A 17,560-nucleotide genomic window follows, 5' to 3' on the forward strand; every position below is an offset into this window, starting at 1 on the left:
TTTAGGCAGAGTTTGAACTTGTCCTTTCTGGTTTGGCGGCAGCAACTCTTGCTTTTTGTATAACTCCTCCTTTCCTGCCCTTCCAAATGCATGGTCCCATCCTGCACCCCTTTCATGTCGACCTCCAAGACTGATGTCGAGTGCCTAGAGTGGGATGATACCCAGGCAGGCAGCGATCTGGCACATTTCCAATAGTGTGTAACCCAAAGACTTAAAGGACGGAGACAGGTAGAGGCCCAAAGTCCCAGGCAAAGTTGCTGCCTAATGTCTATACCCTTTGAGAGATCCCAGCCCTAAGCCCGTTAGGATGATTTGTAACGCACAGAAACAGCAGACGGGGGAGTTAAGTTTTGCAGTCCCTTCCACCCATATTGTTGGCTCGATACCTGCATTAGGACAAGCTGGCCCTAAGTGCTGCATTCAGCATTGCTGGCAGAATCTGGCCCTACAGGAAGCGTCCAAGTCCGCCGCGGTCCTACCAATAGTCTGCAGGTTTCAAATGAAACTGCTTTGCTCGGAGGGAGCATTATGAGTCACTCGCTGCATTTCCACAGCTGTCAAACAGTTAAAAAGCTCCAAAAACTGTCTGCACCTCCAGTGTTTTTTTAATAAAACCTCTCTCCCTCCCCTCCTTTTTTTTTCCGATTCCTTTTGGCCTCAATCAGTAGGAAGAACAGTTACTCCCCGCCTCCAGAGTATAGTGCATTAGTCACAAGAAGCAAAGCAGATGCCTGACGTGAAGTCAGACTGGAGCGAACCGTCACTGAGATTATTGGCAAGGCTGACACGGAGGAGCCTTAAATAGAGACGTTCACAGACACTTGAGAACCTGCTGAATAATAAGAGAGAGCAGAGGGGGTTTGAGCAAGTCCTGTGGATTAATCAAGCCCGCTACCCCCTGGGTAAGCAGAAAATGAAGAGAGCCAGCACCCAGGCAGTGCATTCATGAATGCAAAATAGGGACGCCCAGCTCTCCTGCCCAAGTGGAGCATCTCTTTCAAATAAACACTTGACCCAATTGCATTCAGTGCTCTCATGCTGGTCCGTCTCTTTGAACCCATCCCTGTCCTCCTGGCCCCTCTATTTAAGACCTTTCCTGGAGTTTATAAGCCCTTTGCAAGCCAAGCTCACTGACTAGAAAATGCTGCTTAATCACGACGAGGGATGTGATCAGCTCCAGAGGGATGTTCTCCCTCACCCCTCTCCGATGAATAAGAACATGATGCTTCTCAGCCACTTTTGCCGGCGGTTGAAAATCACACGGCATTGAACTGAATCACTTAAAACAGACTGATTTACGATGATTCACATTTGGCTGCCTCACCCTCTAAAAAAGCCTCATTTATCCGCAAAGTAAAAGTTTCACAGGTGCCAAAGAGACTGCAATGTGCAGACAAATAGGATCTTTCGAGTTGGCAGGGCCTTTTCAGAGCAAGTGCTGAAACGGGTCGTGTCCAAAGCGCGGCTCGAGAAAACAGGGAGATGCTTGTTTTTGCATCAAGGTCGTGCTTTAGACCACGCACGTGCTGGAGAGCTGCACTGAATCCGGGGCGTTCGACTGCTCGTGGAAACACGGCTGTAGCTGGGCTCAAAATCTGGTTGTAAATTAAGAGGGGTGGAAGATGCGTGCAAGGGAACACCAAGAATCCAGAAATTACCTGATCAAAGGCAGCAAGCCTGCTAGGACCAGGTTATTTTGATGAATATTAACATCACTGTACATATAGGAAGTAAGGAAGGCGACATTTGCCTGACAGCCAGCTCTCCCAGTATCCACCACAGGGCCCAGGGGAGAGAAGGATGGGAAAGGAAGCTGCACCATTGGGATGGGGCTACGATCCCGGTGTCCAGGTGCCTTCGGTGCAACCAGCTGTTGCTTTTTTTGCACTGCAGATGAAGTGGGTTCACAGCTTTTTTGCTGCCAGTAGGTGGATCTACACGTGCCTTTATGCCGGCTTAAATTTACTGCACAGTAAATTACAGTGCAGTGAGTGGGAATAGGCCGGCGTCTACGTATGCAGGCGTTAAAGCGTGTTAACGCTGTGTCTGGACTGACTTGGGACACTAGTTACTGCACAGTAATGCACATGTAGATGCTTTACTGCTCATTTAACACTATCAGGCATAAATCTGATTACCTGCATCATTCAGGTAATCAAATTTATGCACAAATTGGTGCAAGTCGCTATATTTACTGTGCAGTATGGGAGTGCACGTGTAGGTGCGCACCCATACTGCGCAGTAATTTTGGTTAAACGTGCACATGTAGACACGCCCAGTGTTACCATTCCCAAGATGATTCAAAGCTGGGGGGTCATTAGGACCCCACCTTTTCCCCTGAGCAAGGACTGGGGCAACATCTGTTTTAACTTCCTACGCTGCACTGACTGGACCGGCTGGTCCCCTCACTCCATCCCAGCCAGGCTTATCCCCCCGCCTCCCCGTTACCTACCCTACGTCGCAGGGAAGACAAGTTTTACTGTCTCATTTTAGCCTGTGTGACTTCAAGAGCACAAGATGACTCTGCTCAATCGGAGACCGAGTGAGGAGAGCCAAGACGGGAAGCCAAGGCTCTCCGTTTCTATTCCCAGCTCTGGCACTGACTCATATGCCTTGGGCAAGTTGCTTAACCCCTCGGTACCTCCAGTTTATCCGCCCGTAAAAGGAGCTCGCTGCGCAATCAGGGCGCTGGAAAGTTGAACTCTTCGAGCTCTGCAGGGACTGTAAAAGGCTTTTGGAGGAAAGGAGCTAAATCATAATGCAAAGCACTACGATTCCCCAGACTTCAAGCCAAATACCCCGTGCAGCCACCATTAATCCAAACTTAACCTCAACCCACCGCTTCACACCAGGCTTAACCCACTCTGAGCACCGGTTCCTCCCGACTCGAGCGGTCAGCATTCCCTTTGCGATCTGCAGCAGCGCTTGGTTATTTAAAATGCAAAGCACATAAGATAGTCAAAGGGAACAAAGAGCGGGCTTGTGTGGGTTTGCGTTAAGGTGGAGGCTGGGGAAGACAGGTGGGGAGCATTCAAAAGCTCAGGGCAGTTCCAAGAACCTAGCCCTGGACTTTCGAGGTAATGTTACAGTCTAATCCCAGCGGGTATCCCAGCACTAAGTATCTCTGGCCGCGTCTACACGAGACACTTACTGCGGAGTAGCTCGTAGTACTGCACGGCAGCGTCACGGGGCACACACCGCAACGCGGTGCTACTGCACAGTAGTAACAAGCTACTCATCACCAGGATGCCATGCGGGTAATGCAGTTCCTGCGTGGTCATTTAGCGCTTGGGTATGCAAGTGCTAAATGACTGTGCAGTAACACTTGTGCAGCCAGCGTCTCGTGTAGAGGTGGCCTCTGTGAATATTTATTGATGCGAGGCAGTTTCCTCTAATAGTCGCTGATGGGAGAATTCATCTCTCCTTATGTCAAACGGTTTGTCCACCTAATAAAGCAGCAACTTAAAATATGGCTTTACACCAGTCCAGTTAAAACAACGCAGAAAGCTGCGTGAATGCTCTTGAGTCTTCTTTGGATGCAGCTGATTTCCAGTTCTGCTTCTACGTTTCTTAGAAAGTGGTTTTAGCCAAACAGAAACCTGCCTTTCTTTACCAGGAAAGCGGGAGGGGTTTGCTCCGGTTAAATGAAATCAATTAAAAACGGATTTAAATTCAATCAGTGTAACCTTCTCGTGCACACCAAGCCTGGGTCAGGGCGGCATGAGTCTGCCACGAAAACGGGCGGCGTAAAAGAAGAGCAGATAGGTGAGAAGTCGTATGCTTAGCCTTCATCTAGTGTCAGTTTACATGGCAGGCTGAAAAGAAAACCTTAATGCAGCAAACCTCTGAAACCAACACCTGTTCGCTGCATCAAAAATAAAATCAAGCTTCAAAAGGGAGAGAGGCTTTGCGCTTCTGGTGCAGCGCTTCTATTAATATTCAAATGCACTGTCAGAATTAGCATTAAGGAGGGAGGAAGGCCTGTTTTTGTTCTGAATTAATATGGCCACAACGGCCAAGTCCGAGCTGTAGGCCACGACGAACTGGGATGCTTGCTATGGAAGGGCCCGTGCTTTCCCCCTGGACTCTGCTGGAGGGCAGCTTGGCTAACGACAACCATCCCATGCCGCAGGATGATGCTCTCACCTGCCACAAAAGAGAGCGAGTTTCTGACCGTTCCTTCAGCGAACGTGAACCAAAATGCTGCAATTAAAGGGATTTATTTTATTTATTTTTTTTGCAAAAACCTAGTTGGTGGAATAAAAGATATCGCCTCTACCATGTACTCTGCTTCCAAAATGTTGCAGCTCTCTTGAAGCCACACTCGGGCTATTCCAAAGCTCTCGGATTTGGCAAAATACCATAGACGGGAATGAACGCTGGTGGGGCTCGCCCTGCTCTTTAGCAGGGAGTTACCCTGAGCACAGGGGAAGAGCATCAAAAGTGAAGGGAGTTCGGTGGTTGTGGGGCCGGAGGAAATATTATTTGGCCTGTTAACATGGGGGGCAGGACTCCACGGCCCAGGAGACCCCTCTCAGTCCTCCGCTTCTCTATCAGCGGTCCTAGCCCCCCAGCTGTGAACTTTTCCACCAGCTGAGATCCTGCTCCCCAGGGAGGCTGGGTTTTTGCCTGATGCAATTATTTCTTTAAAGGAAAAGGAGAGGCCTCCTCTGAAGAACTGTGTAATCTGCTGCACGGCACTGGGTACGAGCATCTCGGGAAGCCTGTTGCGCAGGGGGAATACAGTTTCTTGTGCGACCCTGGTGGATCGCTAGTCAACGCGGTGTCCTTGCAAAGTGGGCCCTGCCAGGCAAACTCTGCTTTTTAAAGCAATCCAAATATAGTGCCTGGAGACTAAATGACTCGCCCAAGGAGACACGGACAAGTCTGTGACAAAGCACGGCATGGCGCTTCCTTCTTCTCCCTCCCATGCACCGGGTCATGCCATGTAGCGCAGTCCTCGCTAGCCTTGCTGGCAAGTCAGCCCAGCTGCCTGCACCCCTCCTATCAATCTGCACCAGATTATCCCGCAGGCTGGGGACCGTTTCCTAGCAGAACAATGCACATTTTTGTCAGCGTGAATGTGCCCGGCCTTTCTTTAAGGGAACAGTGCTGCTTTCATCTTGGAGCAGAGCTGCCTGGGTTCTCCTCCAGGCAGGAAGCGAGCGTCCTTCTCGGCAGCCCCCTCTTTTCTCAGATGCTCTGAATCACCAGCTCCCAGGAGGGAGATTTCGGCAGATCCTCCGGCCTGCCCCAGACGCCGCCCCGGCTCTGTTTGTTCAGGTGGCCGCGGCACGCACAACCGGAGCGGACCAGTGGCAGGTCAAGGGGCCGCTGCACTCGGGGGTCAGCCGCGAAGAAACCGGTGCACCTGGAGTCAACCGGCTTCCTCGCTGCTGCCCTTTCGAAGGCTCTCACGGTCGAGTCGGCTGCTCTCAGCCACTGATCGACATGGCATGGGGTTGCCGTCTCCCCCGGCCTGCTTTGGGGCTTGGGCTTGCACGCGCAGGTCCACGCCATCCCACCCAGCAGCTCCACCTGCTTGCTCCCATGCAGCGAGCCCCAAAATCGGGTGATGGTGCTTGCTTGGAAGCGCACAGGAGATGCAGCTTGCTCAGGGCTATACTAAGCAGGCTGCATTGTTTAACACCTGAGCAGCAGCAAGCATTTGAGCCTGCATCTCGAGGCGGTGTAAGCAAGCGCCCATGCTCATTTTCCTCCGGGTCCTTTCTCCCCATCACTGGGACGCTTTCCCCTCCGGATGCTCGAGAAGCTGCAGCCAGAACGCCCCAATGGAGCCAGTCCAGCCAAATACACCGTGTGGGGCAAGCCCAGGGCTCCTCCATCTGCTAGTCATCCACACCAGACAGCTAATGAAACATTTCAGTGCTCCCTGAGCAATTCATCTCACCAGTTTGGGGGTTTTCCCTTGGTCAGGCTGCATGCCTTAGCAGTGATGACGGCTCGGGATGGAGGAGCCTGGAGCTCCACGCAGACGAGGGCCGACACAGGTCAGAAAGGACATCTGCAGTCTGGATGAACGTCAGCGTGCCGTGAGCAAAGCTTTGGGGAGACTTTGGCACCCCCCATCCCAGCTCACAGATGGGGAGAGCCAGGATACATTTAGGAGACAGGATTTTCTTGGCTGTCCTCTTTACCGAGCACAGCAGCAGCCTTCAAACAAATGGCACGCGGAGTATTTCTGCAAGACCAGAAAGAACTGGGGACCCTGATCCTACAGGAAAGCAGCTACTCGCACAAATCGGTCCGTGGCTGTTTAAGGGACTAGTCATGAGCAGGGATCCTGGTTTTGTGTGATTTAAAAAAATCCCCAATTTCCAGTTAAAAAAAAAAAAGTAGCCCCAAAGCCACATTTTTTCTGTGATTGAAATGAAACACCACTAACATACAGATAGATAGATATATCTATATTGAAATGAAACACCACTAACATACAGATAGATATATCTATATATATATCTATATCTATCTATCTGTATGTTAGTGGTGTTTCATTTCAATGCATGCACACATATATATATATATGTATGTGTGTGTATATGTGTGTGTGTATAGTGATGATAATTATGCAAAAATATGGATTCGGGGTTACTTTTTTTCAACTGAAAATTGGGGGTTTTTAACATTAGAGAAAACCAGCATCCCTGGTCACGAGACCGGCGTGATGGCAGTATGCTTTAAAATGACTCCAAAGTGAGACAACCGACAGGACTGGAAGCCAGGGGGTTTCATGGATTTAAAAAAAACCCTCCGTGCTAACACCGTTTGGCTGCAAACTGGTTTCCCACCTGCTTTCGCCTCTCTGGAGCGCAGCGCAGCGCAGCGATAAGAGAAGCACGATGCGTTGGACCAGCCGTGCCAGCGACAGGATTTCCCTGCACCCCGGCTCATTTCCTCCAGCACCGCTTCTCCTCCAAGCCCTCATTTTCATCTGCTAATTGGCTCGGTCTTGTCAAGCCCCATCAGGAAGGCCCAAGTGTGCGTGTGTGCACACATGTGCTCAGAGATGATTTCATTTCTGAATTGCATCACCTCCCCCCTCGCCAGGAGCCAAACACTTTCACAGGGAGCCTCCGCTGTCTGATTGATGACAGGGACCCACCTGTTTTTCCAGAGTCAACGTGGCAAACTACCACACGGGAGTCTAAATTTATTCAGCTCGCGACCCCTCCGGGTTGCCAGCATCTCGAGCACGTGTGGTGCGCTGTGCTCCCCCCTCCCCAAACACGCTCGGCCTCGAGCTGCAGCACGAATGCCCTCACCCTGCCGCCTGCCTTAAATCATTGCAACTTTGGGCTGACGGATCTGCAACCAAATCACCACGGTTTCAGGAAAGGATTGATTAAACAGCTTGGTGAAGGTGGACAGCGTTTGTTCCGACGCTGCCTTTGCAATGCTCGATTTTATATATATATATATATTTTTTTTTTTTTTTTCCCCCCCCAGTGCATGAAAAGAGCAGGAAATAAAAGATAAAATAGCAGCCCCGCTGTCAGCCCACATATGGTAACACTGGAGCAAACCCACTTCTGGGAAAGCAGGGTGGAGAGCTCAGCACAAAACATGCACGTGACAGATTGTTAAAACCTACCCTTGGTTGGATTAAAAATTCAAGAGACGGTTCCTCTCCCAAATCCTACAGGATGTTGTGAAGCTATCCTGCCTCTGTCTCTTGTAAATCTGATCATTTTGCAGAGAGAGAGACAGAGAGAGTGTGTGCTTGCACATGTGTGCAATGTTGTGAGGCTATCTTCGTGAAGCTGTGTTGGGATGCTTAAAGTGCCACAATAAAGGTCACAGGAACAGCTCCACGCAACCTTTACCCAGACACTTAAAGTTTTCCTCGAATGCAAGCAGGTATCTCTAAATGCAATACGTCTCTGTCTTTTTAAACATCTTGGGGTGTCACTGCAGTGCACCGGAATAGATTTCTCTATCATCTCTGTGTATTCTCGTGTCACTTGGTATTATTGGACCCTCAGGTTTAGCAGCTGGCCTTTTAAATGAGCGTCCCATAACAGATCCTCGGAGGCAGAGTCAATATTGTGTGTGCATGTACGCACACACACACACATCACCCCCCTTTCCAGCCCTGTCTAGCAGACACATTCATCAGGCCAGTCATTTGGTTCAGTGCAACACGCATGATGTGAAATAGTCTTCCAAAAAAATACACCAGGCGATACATGAACTTCCAGGGTGATACTCCTGGGATCATGAGTGTTTTCATCACTGATGTAAGCTTTCTGGCACTAGCCAGCACCAGCAGTGAGGCCTTTTCCTGAGCACACTGACACAACTGATGTAATTAAAAAAAAAATAAAAAAAAATCCCCTCCTGGTTTTGATCTGCATTTATTCGCCTGAGACGCGTGATCTCGCTCCCACGTGATTCCCCAGATCTTTTACAACTTGCAGTCTCCAAAGCCTCCAGCATGTGATCCTGCTGTTAAAGATGTGGGGTAGGCAGGATTAAGGAATTCATCTTCTGAAAACAGAGACCGTCTTATCTCCCCAACAGATTACAAAACCTGTTATGACATCAAAGTAAATCAAGATCCCTCAAGACAAGGCAGCCTCTGTTACACGGGCCATCACGCTACCACTAGCAAGACGATTCCACTTGTGACTGGTCTTTCAGGTACATAATGTTGTAGGATTTTAGGATTCAGGGTTGGCTGGTGTGCTTTTTAAATTCAGAAGGGTACAAATCTGCTAAAAAAAAAAGGCCCTGCAAAACACCCTTCCTTCTTCCTTAGGGTCGCAGACAAGGTCAGAGCCCAGCACCTAGGCATGAAGCTACCCCCTGCTTCCAGTTGCAACCCAGTAAGCATCCTATGTAGACGCACCCAGTGTTGCCAACCTACCTAGATTTAGTCTCTCTTCCCACTGCAGTCCCTCAGGTGGACAATTTACCTTTCCCACTGGTCATGTACATTTGGGAAAGATGACTTGAGCCTGGAAAGAAAGGCTACAGGGAAATCAAGAACGTAGCACACAAGAAATGACAAGAAGAGCTTGGCGTGCTTTGTTCAGCAATGCAGCGGCTGCAAGGGATGGCATCGCTGTCCACGCAACAATGCTGGCACAAGAGCACGCGGGAGCAAACCTTTTGTAATCCAAAGTAGGCTGCAATCCAGAAGGTCGTCTACCATTTCTAAAAGCCTTCTAATAGGTGGCAAAAACTAAAGTTTCTAACAAAAGCAGAGTGCATGAACAAACTAGCAGCCTATTGGACTAATGCAATGAAGGTATGCCAGCTTCTGTAGCCAACGGCACACAAGGACGCGATGCATCTGGCATCGCGTCCAGCTACCTTGGACCCTCCAGCCCATGTGACCAGAAGCCCATTTACAGCTAGGTCAACTGAAGGCAGATTTTGGCATGACTCCAGGGCTGCAGCAAGACCAAAAGACATTGCATGAGATTCAACAAGGGCAAGTGCAAAGTCCTGCACTTAGGACGGAACAAGCCCATGCAGCGGTGGGGCTGACGGGCTGGGCAGCAGCTCTGCAGGAAAGGACCTGGGGGTGTCAGTGGACAATAAGCTGAACAGGAGCCAGCAGTGTGCCCTTGTTGCCAAGAAGGCTAATGGCATCCTGGGCTGCATTGGTAGGAGCGTTGCCGGCAGATTCTTCCCCTCTATTCTGCACTGGGGAGGCCACATCTGGAGTCCTGTGTCCAGTTTGGGCCTCCCACTGCAGAAAGGATGTGGACAAATTGGAGAGAGTCCAGTGGAGGGCAACGAAAATGGTTGGGGGCTGGGGGATATGACTGGGGAGGAGAGGCTGAGGGAACTGGGCTTATTCAGTCTGAAGAAGAGAAGACCGAGGGGGATTGAATCGCAGTCTTCACCTCCCTGCAGGGGGTTGCGAAGAGGATGGAGCTGGGCTGGTCTCAGTGGGGGCAGATGACAGAACAAGGAGCAATGGGCTCCAGCTGCAGCAAGGGAAGTTGAGGTTAGATATCAAGAAAAAAAAACTCTCATTAGGAGGGTGGTGAAGACCTGGAACAGGTTGCTTACAGAGGATAACAGATCCTTGGAGGTTTTGAAGATCCGGGTAGACAAAGCCTCGGCTGGGGTGATGTAGTTGGGGCTGGTCCTGCTTTGAGCAGGGGGCTGGACTAGATGTGACCTCCTGAGGTCCCTTCAACCCTCATTTTCCATGATCCTAAAACCCTTTTAGCAGCTCAACCAACACATCCTTCTCACCATGGTAGCTCAGCCCTCCCGTCAATAGCGGTCGATGACTACGGGTTACCGTCCACTGACCACAGGCTATGAGCGCGCATTTGGGCAGTTATCGCAGAGCATCTGATGTGCTGTCAAGTCCTGCATTTTATTTTATCCTGCTGTTAATTGTTCATAGGCCCATGCCCCAAAGGGGCTTGTGCAGATGTTGCTACCAAACGTGGCGTTGGCTTTTGCTTTTCCAAACAAGCAAAGGAGTTCAGAGTCCACGTCAGAGCGGCAAACCTGGGGGCCGCTGCATGTCGCTTTTGTTTCTCAGCAGGATTTGGGGAGGGGGGCCCCCCCTGCGGTGGAATAAACCAAACATAACAGCTCTTGCTGGAGACGCGGGGCTATTAATCCAAACACTAATTACAAACAGACTGCCTGAAAGCGCACGTGATTTATGCCTGAGAGCTGCAGTTTGACTCACCCGCCTTGCATGTTTACGTGGATCTTTTGATTGGCTTGCGACCAAAAGACGCGGGCTTTTGCTCAACGAGGGCTCTGCCGCTCCGGACTCGGATAATGGCCGAGACAATGCGCGGGGCCCTGAATGGGTTATCTAGTCTCTTAGGGACATGGGAAGCTCCCACCGATTCCAGCACGATGTTGGGTCGGGCCACGGAGGAGGAAAGGAGCAGGTGAGCAATGAGAAATTTGGAGTCAAGGCTCCTGTTAACACTTCAGAAACACGGGAGATATAGGGGGCCGGCTGGTGGGTCTGTCCTGACATGCGGCACACTTGTGCTCTGTTGAAAGGCCTTATCTGTCTTGTCAGCAAAGCTGAACGCCGTGGGAATAGGGTCCGGGAAGGCTCTCCAAGCTGCTGAGCCTTTCAGGGGAAAATCCCCCGTGTCAAAAAGCGATGTTCGCATTAGCAAAGAAAACAGACCCAAAGCTAGAGCATTGCAGCAAGCTCCGGCAGGCGGGTCCCGGAAACAAGCTTGTGTCCTTCTACCGGATGCATCCCAAGGGAGAGTCGCTGGTCGGCACTCGCTGGCAACGGTTCCAACATAATGGCTCGCTCTCTTCCAGGACCGTTTATTCCTCCTCGTTGGAAAAGGAAACACAGTGATGGTTTCAAGAACACAGCTCGGAGAAAAATCTTGTTCCATTTGCCCGAAGGAAGGTGGTTCCTGACCGATGCAAGGCAATGCCACTTCCTTTCCCTTGCAAACGAGCTAACAGTTGCTCCATTCAACCATCATTGCAGTGCAGTATACAGGGCTGGTGGAGACCAGTCGTTTTAAGTCCCAACAGCATTACCCATACGCACATCTGCACTTTTGCCTGCTCTGGCTAATTTTTCCCCCTCCCACCAAGGTTCAATCTGAATTGCTGAGATTTTCTACAGTTCCAAACATTTTCTTCTCTCACACATTTATTCCCATTTCATTTTTTTTCATCACTTTCCCCTGATGTGCGACTGAACTGGAAGTGGTCAGTTGGGCATACGCGCTCTTCCAACTGCTTGCTTTCTCCAAATCAATATTTGTACGTAACTCCCACTTGCAGCGAGGGTCGTGCATGCACTCGCTAGGGAGACCGGTCTTTTAAGTGATTGTGCCGCCTATGCACACAAAGGATTTGTATCCCATGCATGGGAAAGAGTTGATGGTTTTGGCTTTCATTTAAAATAACCAAGATTCAATTTTTCCCCCTCCCCAAGAGGGTGATTTTTGCAAGGGTAAAGACATAATGTTTAATACGATATCCTTTGTCTGTCTCTGCACTTACCTTTTACCTGCCTTAAATTCTGCAAGTTGATCGTAAATCCAGCCTGCAGTGTCCAGAGTTATTTTTTCTATTCAACAGAGGCTGCAGGCTTTCCAAAATGCCTCTATTAACAAGAGCCTGATCTAGACTTCAGGGATTCATCCAATTCAAGGTTTCTTGACATCTAATTTCCTGTCACTGCACCCAGGGGCAGCAATGGAGAAGAAAACCCATGGGATTGGTGTGCAATGCACCCCCCCGGTATGTTAGGCGCTGGCTTTGGGCCCAGAAGAGCAGGAACAATTTTTAAATAGGCCTGATGAAACAGCTTTAGCCCTGCTGCGACTAGGATGAGCTAACACACACTGCCTGATAGTGGAGTGCACGCATGTGTGTGTCTCTCCAAAAACTAATTTTGCTACAAACATTTCCTGAATGAGAATGACCTAATACCTGAAATTAGAACCCGTCAGGGCAGGCGGGCGGGCGAGGGAGAGAATACCAAAAAACTTTCATGCACAACTGCACTGTAATGTCAAACTTATTGCAAAATATTCATACCCTGTAATCCTAAAATAAAAGTCTGCCAGGAATAGCTATGTAAATAGAAGCTAAATAATATATTTTGTATAATGCAGGAAACACAGAATATGCATCTAGCTAGAATTCAACCTGCTTTCAGTGCTAGTGTAACCCCTCGCTCACTTTCCCCCAAGCAAACTGAATTGGACTCACTACTGAATCTCAAACCGACAAATCCAGCATGCTAAAAGACAGCAAAAAAAAAAAAGCACCTTTTGGTTTCACTCAGCAATTATTTATGTTTGAAATCCTTCCAGCCTGTGAGCGACTAACAGAAGAATTCTCTTTGTAGTGATGTGCTTTACTTACATTAGATGGACAATCTAGTGGCAGATATTAATAGTCATAAATGTTGGCTACCCCAAGATCCAAGTATGAGGTTATTTTTCACATTGACCTTAGCAAAAGACTCTGGTTGCAAATTACTGCTACAATTAATCTCTGCCTGATTTGCAAGGGAAAGAATCTGGAAACCATCTTGTGTAATGTGTGTTGTAAATCATGACACATAACTTGCACTTTTACCGAGATCAGACGAGCTGAAAGTACTTGATACGCATCCAGGAATAAAAGCTACCTGATGGAGGCAAGCATTATCCCCATTTCTCATGGGGCGGGAGGAAGAATGCCAAGTGACCCGGTCCTACGCCGCGGCGAGTTTAGAACAAAGCAAGGGAAATCACTCCAAGTATCCTCGCTCCCAGCCTTGTATCCCGTCCATCTTTTTCTCCAAAATCACAAGAAACGAACTAACATGGCCTCTTGGCTTGTGCTTGGCGCAAACCGAACCCAACAAGCAGCCAACTCCAAGTGACTCTCCTTTTGCAAACGATGCCGGACATCGTTCTCGACAATGACGATTCCCACGGACAAGGAGGACTCGCCCCCAACCTATCTGATTGACATACAGCGTTAAACACGACTCCAAAAAACGCCCCCATCTCTCTCTACCTTCTTCCTTCCAGCCATGCATGCCGGGCTTTAAATTTGCCCGGATTTCTTTCGTATGCTCTGTTTATTGAGTTTGAGGAAGATGTTTCACTGCTGCTGCTTTTCTAAAAGGATGACTCATTTCCCTGGAATAGCCTCAGATCTGTTGCCATTTCCATGTACTCGCGTTATATTGGAAAAGCCTGGAGAGGACAGGCACATGATTAGACCGGTTCCAACAACCCAAAGGAAAAAGTCAAAACAGCGTCTCCTCCGGTGCTGGGGAGAACATGATTAATGAGAACTTCCTCCACTGGGAACGGGTCTTGCAATCTTTGGCCTGGATAACCACCAGACTTTACACACCAGATTCCTAGTATGGACTTGGAATAAAGCAAACAGAAGAGGTGGGTTTAAGAATACATTATGTTAACTCCTGTAAGTAGTTTGCATAAAAAAAAAAGGCTGATTATTCCAACATTTTTTTTTCGTTCGTTTTTAAAGAGGACGAAGGCAAAAAGAAAGGAGCGGGAAGACTAAATAGAGCGTGCCATTCGTTCCTCCACTTAATTTCTCCGAGGTGTTGCTCCCCTTAGAAGGGAACTAGTACTGCAGAACTGGCCGCCCATCTCTAAGTCCAATTCAGAACTTGCCGGAAGCTCGTGGAAACCCTTCCATTTCAAGATGGCTATTACGTCCACTTACATCAGGTTGGAGACTGAGACTTTCAGTCCAATGGATGCCTCTTAGGATAATTATTATGCAATGCAACACTCCGTGATGCATTGTGAGTGATGTGGGATGAGGCTGGCATATAAGTGAAATCTGCTGGTGTCAACTGAACCGTGCCTGGGTTCAAGCACACTCTGTCCCCCACCCCTTCTACAACTCAAATCAGTGGACCAGGAAGAGGCATTGCCTTTTGGGGCAGGAGTAAGCCTGCCGTATGACTTCAGAACTGGGAGCACCAGTTCACCTCTGAAGAAGTCATGGGATCTTGTAAGCAGCGGTTTTAAATATATTCCAGCCCCGATTACTCCCTTTTCTTGCAATATTAATATGCTACATGGTGGGCACGTCTACACGTGCATTTATGCCAGCTTAAATTTACTGCACAGTAAGCGGGGAATAGGCCGGTGTCTACACGTGCAGGAGTTAACGTGCATTAACGCTGTGTGTGTGGACTGACTTGGGACTAACTCTAGTTACTTAGATGACAACATGGGGTTCTTTTGTATATATTCATATCAGAAAATAACTTGCTTTCCAACTAGCATTGCCTGTTATTTTTTCATATTAAAAAAAAAAAAAGTCCCAAGTCAGTCCACACACAGTGCTAATGCACTTTTAGTTCTACACGTGTAGATGCCGGCTTATTCCCGCTTACTAAACTTAGTCCCAAGTCAGTCCACAGACACGTTGTTATTGTACAGTAAAGCGTCTATACATGAGTTACTGCAGAGTAACTAATCGGGTGTAAATTTGCTACCTGCACGATGCAGGTATCAAATTTATGGTCAAGTCGGCATAAGTCGCCATATTTCCAGTGCAGTACAGGCATGCACATGTAGACATGCACCCATACTGCACAGGAATTTCGGTTACTGTGCAGTAAATGCATACGTATGGATGTACCTGGTGTGTCTTAGACTGGCATGTGTGGTTGAGTTTGAACAGATGATGCCCACGGTATGAGGAATAACATTTCTCTGGTTCTTAATTCTTCCTTCTAGAATTGCAAATTAACCCTCAACTCTGGCACACTTGACTCCACTGCCACCCTAAAATAAAATTATAAAAATTCAATGTTAAAAAATAATTCAAAACTGGATCGGGTTAAAAAAATATATATAAATTAGCCACTGTCATTGCTGGCTTACTGGAAAACAATGTTTTCCTTTGCAGCATGGGGGAATCACTCTGAGGATAGAATCTGATTTAAAAAATGAATGAAGAATTCACCTTTGGTAAATGCCCCAGATCTTTCTGCAATTTGCCTGCTTGACCCCCCTCAAGCTCAGCAGAGGTTGTAAAAACAGAGTGAGATTATCTGTAAATTGCATTAAAAGGCTGAACCACATGATTTTAAAAGATTTTCCCATACTCGTTTGAGAAAAATGCAAAATACATTGTAAAACAAAGTAGTGCAAAAGTAAGTCTTGTATGGTTTAACCTCTGATTCTGAAGCTTTAAAAAAGATGCTTAAAGGGTAGAGAAGTAGTTAATTTAACCTTTTTTTGGAAACAACTTTAGGTGTTCGATATGATGCATCTTTAATTCGTTATTAAGTATATTGTCTTCTAATCCTTACAGTTTGTTAAAATTATAGTAGAGCATCTGGACAACAGCCCTAATGAAGAGCTTGTAATAATTTTTAGTCAAATATCTCCATCATTTTCTGAAGAACTATGTTTGTTCATGCAAGGACTATGTTAAAATTCCAGCTAATGCAAACTCAGGGAGTTTGATTAAATTGTCTGAGAGATGGTTTTGTAACAGTATATGATTTTTTTTTTTAAATATGACAAAATAACAGGCAATGCTAGTTAGAAAGCAACAGTTATTTTCTGATGTGAATATATACAAAAGAACCCCATATTGTCACCTAAGTAACCTGTGTTTGGCAGTTTTGAGCCCAAAGCTGTTGGGTGTGAGGGAGACTGAATAATGAGAAATATGAGGAATGTCCTATTGATTCAGTCTTCTATTTTTCCCCCATGCAGGAGATAGCAGCTTGCAGACTGTAAGCTCTTTGGGGTAGGGACAATTTATGGATGAACTTGGTTTTTACAGCAAGATGCAGTTTGTTTCCAAGAGAGCCGCTCCCATTTAAACAGAAGTTACGGGTCTGATAGAGATATTATCAGGTGCCAGATCTCTGATCTGGCTTATTCAACAAGTCAAACGGGATGGTCCATAATGACTGGTTTAGTTTAGGTCTTTCCCCACCTCTCCTTGCCTTGAATTGTCACGATATATTTTACCTGTAGTGCAGTAGTTTGTTTCCCTTCCCCTATTAGGCCTCTCTGTTTAATTACAGTTTAATGTGAATTGATCTTTACATTAATGAGCCCGTAAAGAAGATTGATTTTTTTTTTTTCCAAGGGAGTCTTATGCTCAGCTTGGCAGCAAAGCAGTCCTATTGATTTTGCCTCGCCAGTAAACACTAGTGCACGGCCGGGTCCTTTATGAATCAGCTAATCCTATTTCACGCTCTTTTTCCTCCAGAAATCCTCTTGCTGGCTTTCTTGTTATCCACACTTATTCCAAGCAAGATCATGAGTGTAAAGTGGCTTAGGGGACTGGACCCAATGATCTGTAAGGCCCCAAACAACTACGAAACTATGAATAGCTTTGAATATTGTCAGTCAACAGCTGGATACTCTGGGTCAGTCTCCTTTTTCTCCTCTGAATATCTCGGGCAGTGATTCTCAACCAGGGAGCTGCAGCACCCCGGGGTGTCTTGAGACCCTTTCAAGGGTGCTATGCAACATGAGCACGGTTAGGCGTGCAAACACGATTCGCAGAATAAACCCAGAAATTTCAAACAGGTACGCTCCGTGTCAAAACAGTCTGACCTGTTGTGCTCTTTCCGAGTTTTCTGCAACAGAAGAAATGCTCTATTACTTTGGCGCGCACAAAAAAAGAGTGAATACTAAGAGCTGATATTTTCTGAAGGCTGCCCCTTGAAGTCTAGTGAAGAGTTTTTTGAGTCTAGAAAGGCTGAAGACCACTGATCCAGGGTTTTGGAAAAGCTACCGTGAATTAAAAAATTAAGTCAAGATTTAATCTATTAGCTTCCTTCATTTTTAGCCCCCTGAGGAGGAAGAAAAACACAAGAGAACCCAATATTTACTGCACTTGCTTTCAAGAGCCTTTATTTTCAATCCATCTCCCGCCAGGGCTCTCATCACTATAACATTTGAGCTCTTCACAATCTCTATTCACTGGGCAGCAGGACAGCGCTTGGCACAGATGGAGAGCTAGGTCCTGTTGCCATATTTAGTTCTGTCCCTATCCATACTCGCGTCTCCAAAAAAAAAACAAGCCTCATTTGTAGATTAGATGTACTGGCCCT

At 47.5% G+C, this 17,560-nt stretch overlaps 1 protein-coding gene across 1 annotated transcript in view; it reads right to left on the minus strand.

Annotated features, from left to right (window-relative positions):
- Positions 1 to 17,560, minus strand: part of LRIG1 (leucine rich repeats and immunoglobulin like domains 1) — a 106,293-nt gene that overhangs the window by 34,386 nt on the left and 54,347 nt on the right. The gene's annotated exons all lie outside the window — the stretch shown is intronic.

This window comes from Alligator mississippiensis, chromosome 12 (assembly GCF_030867095.1).
Source record: "Alligator mississippiensis isolate rAllMis1 chromosome 12, rAllMis1, whole genome shotgun sequence".
NCBI lineage: Eukaryota > Metazoa > Chordata > Crocodylia > Alligatoridae > Alligator > Alligator mississippiensis.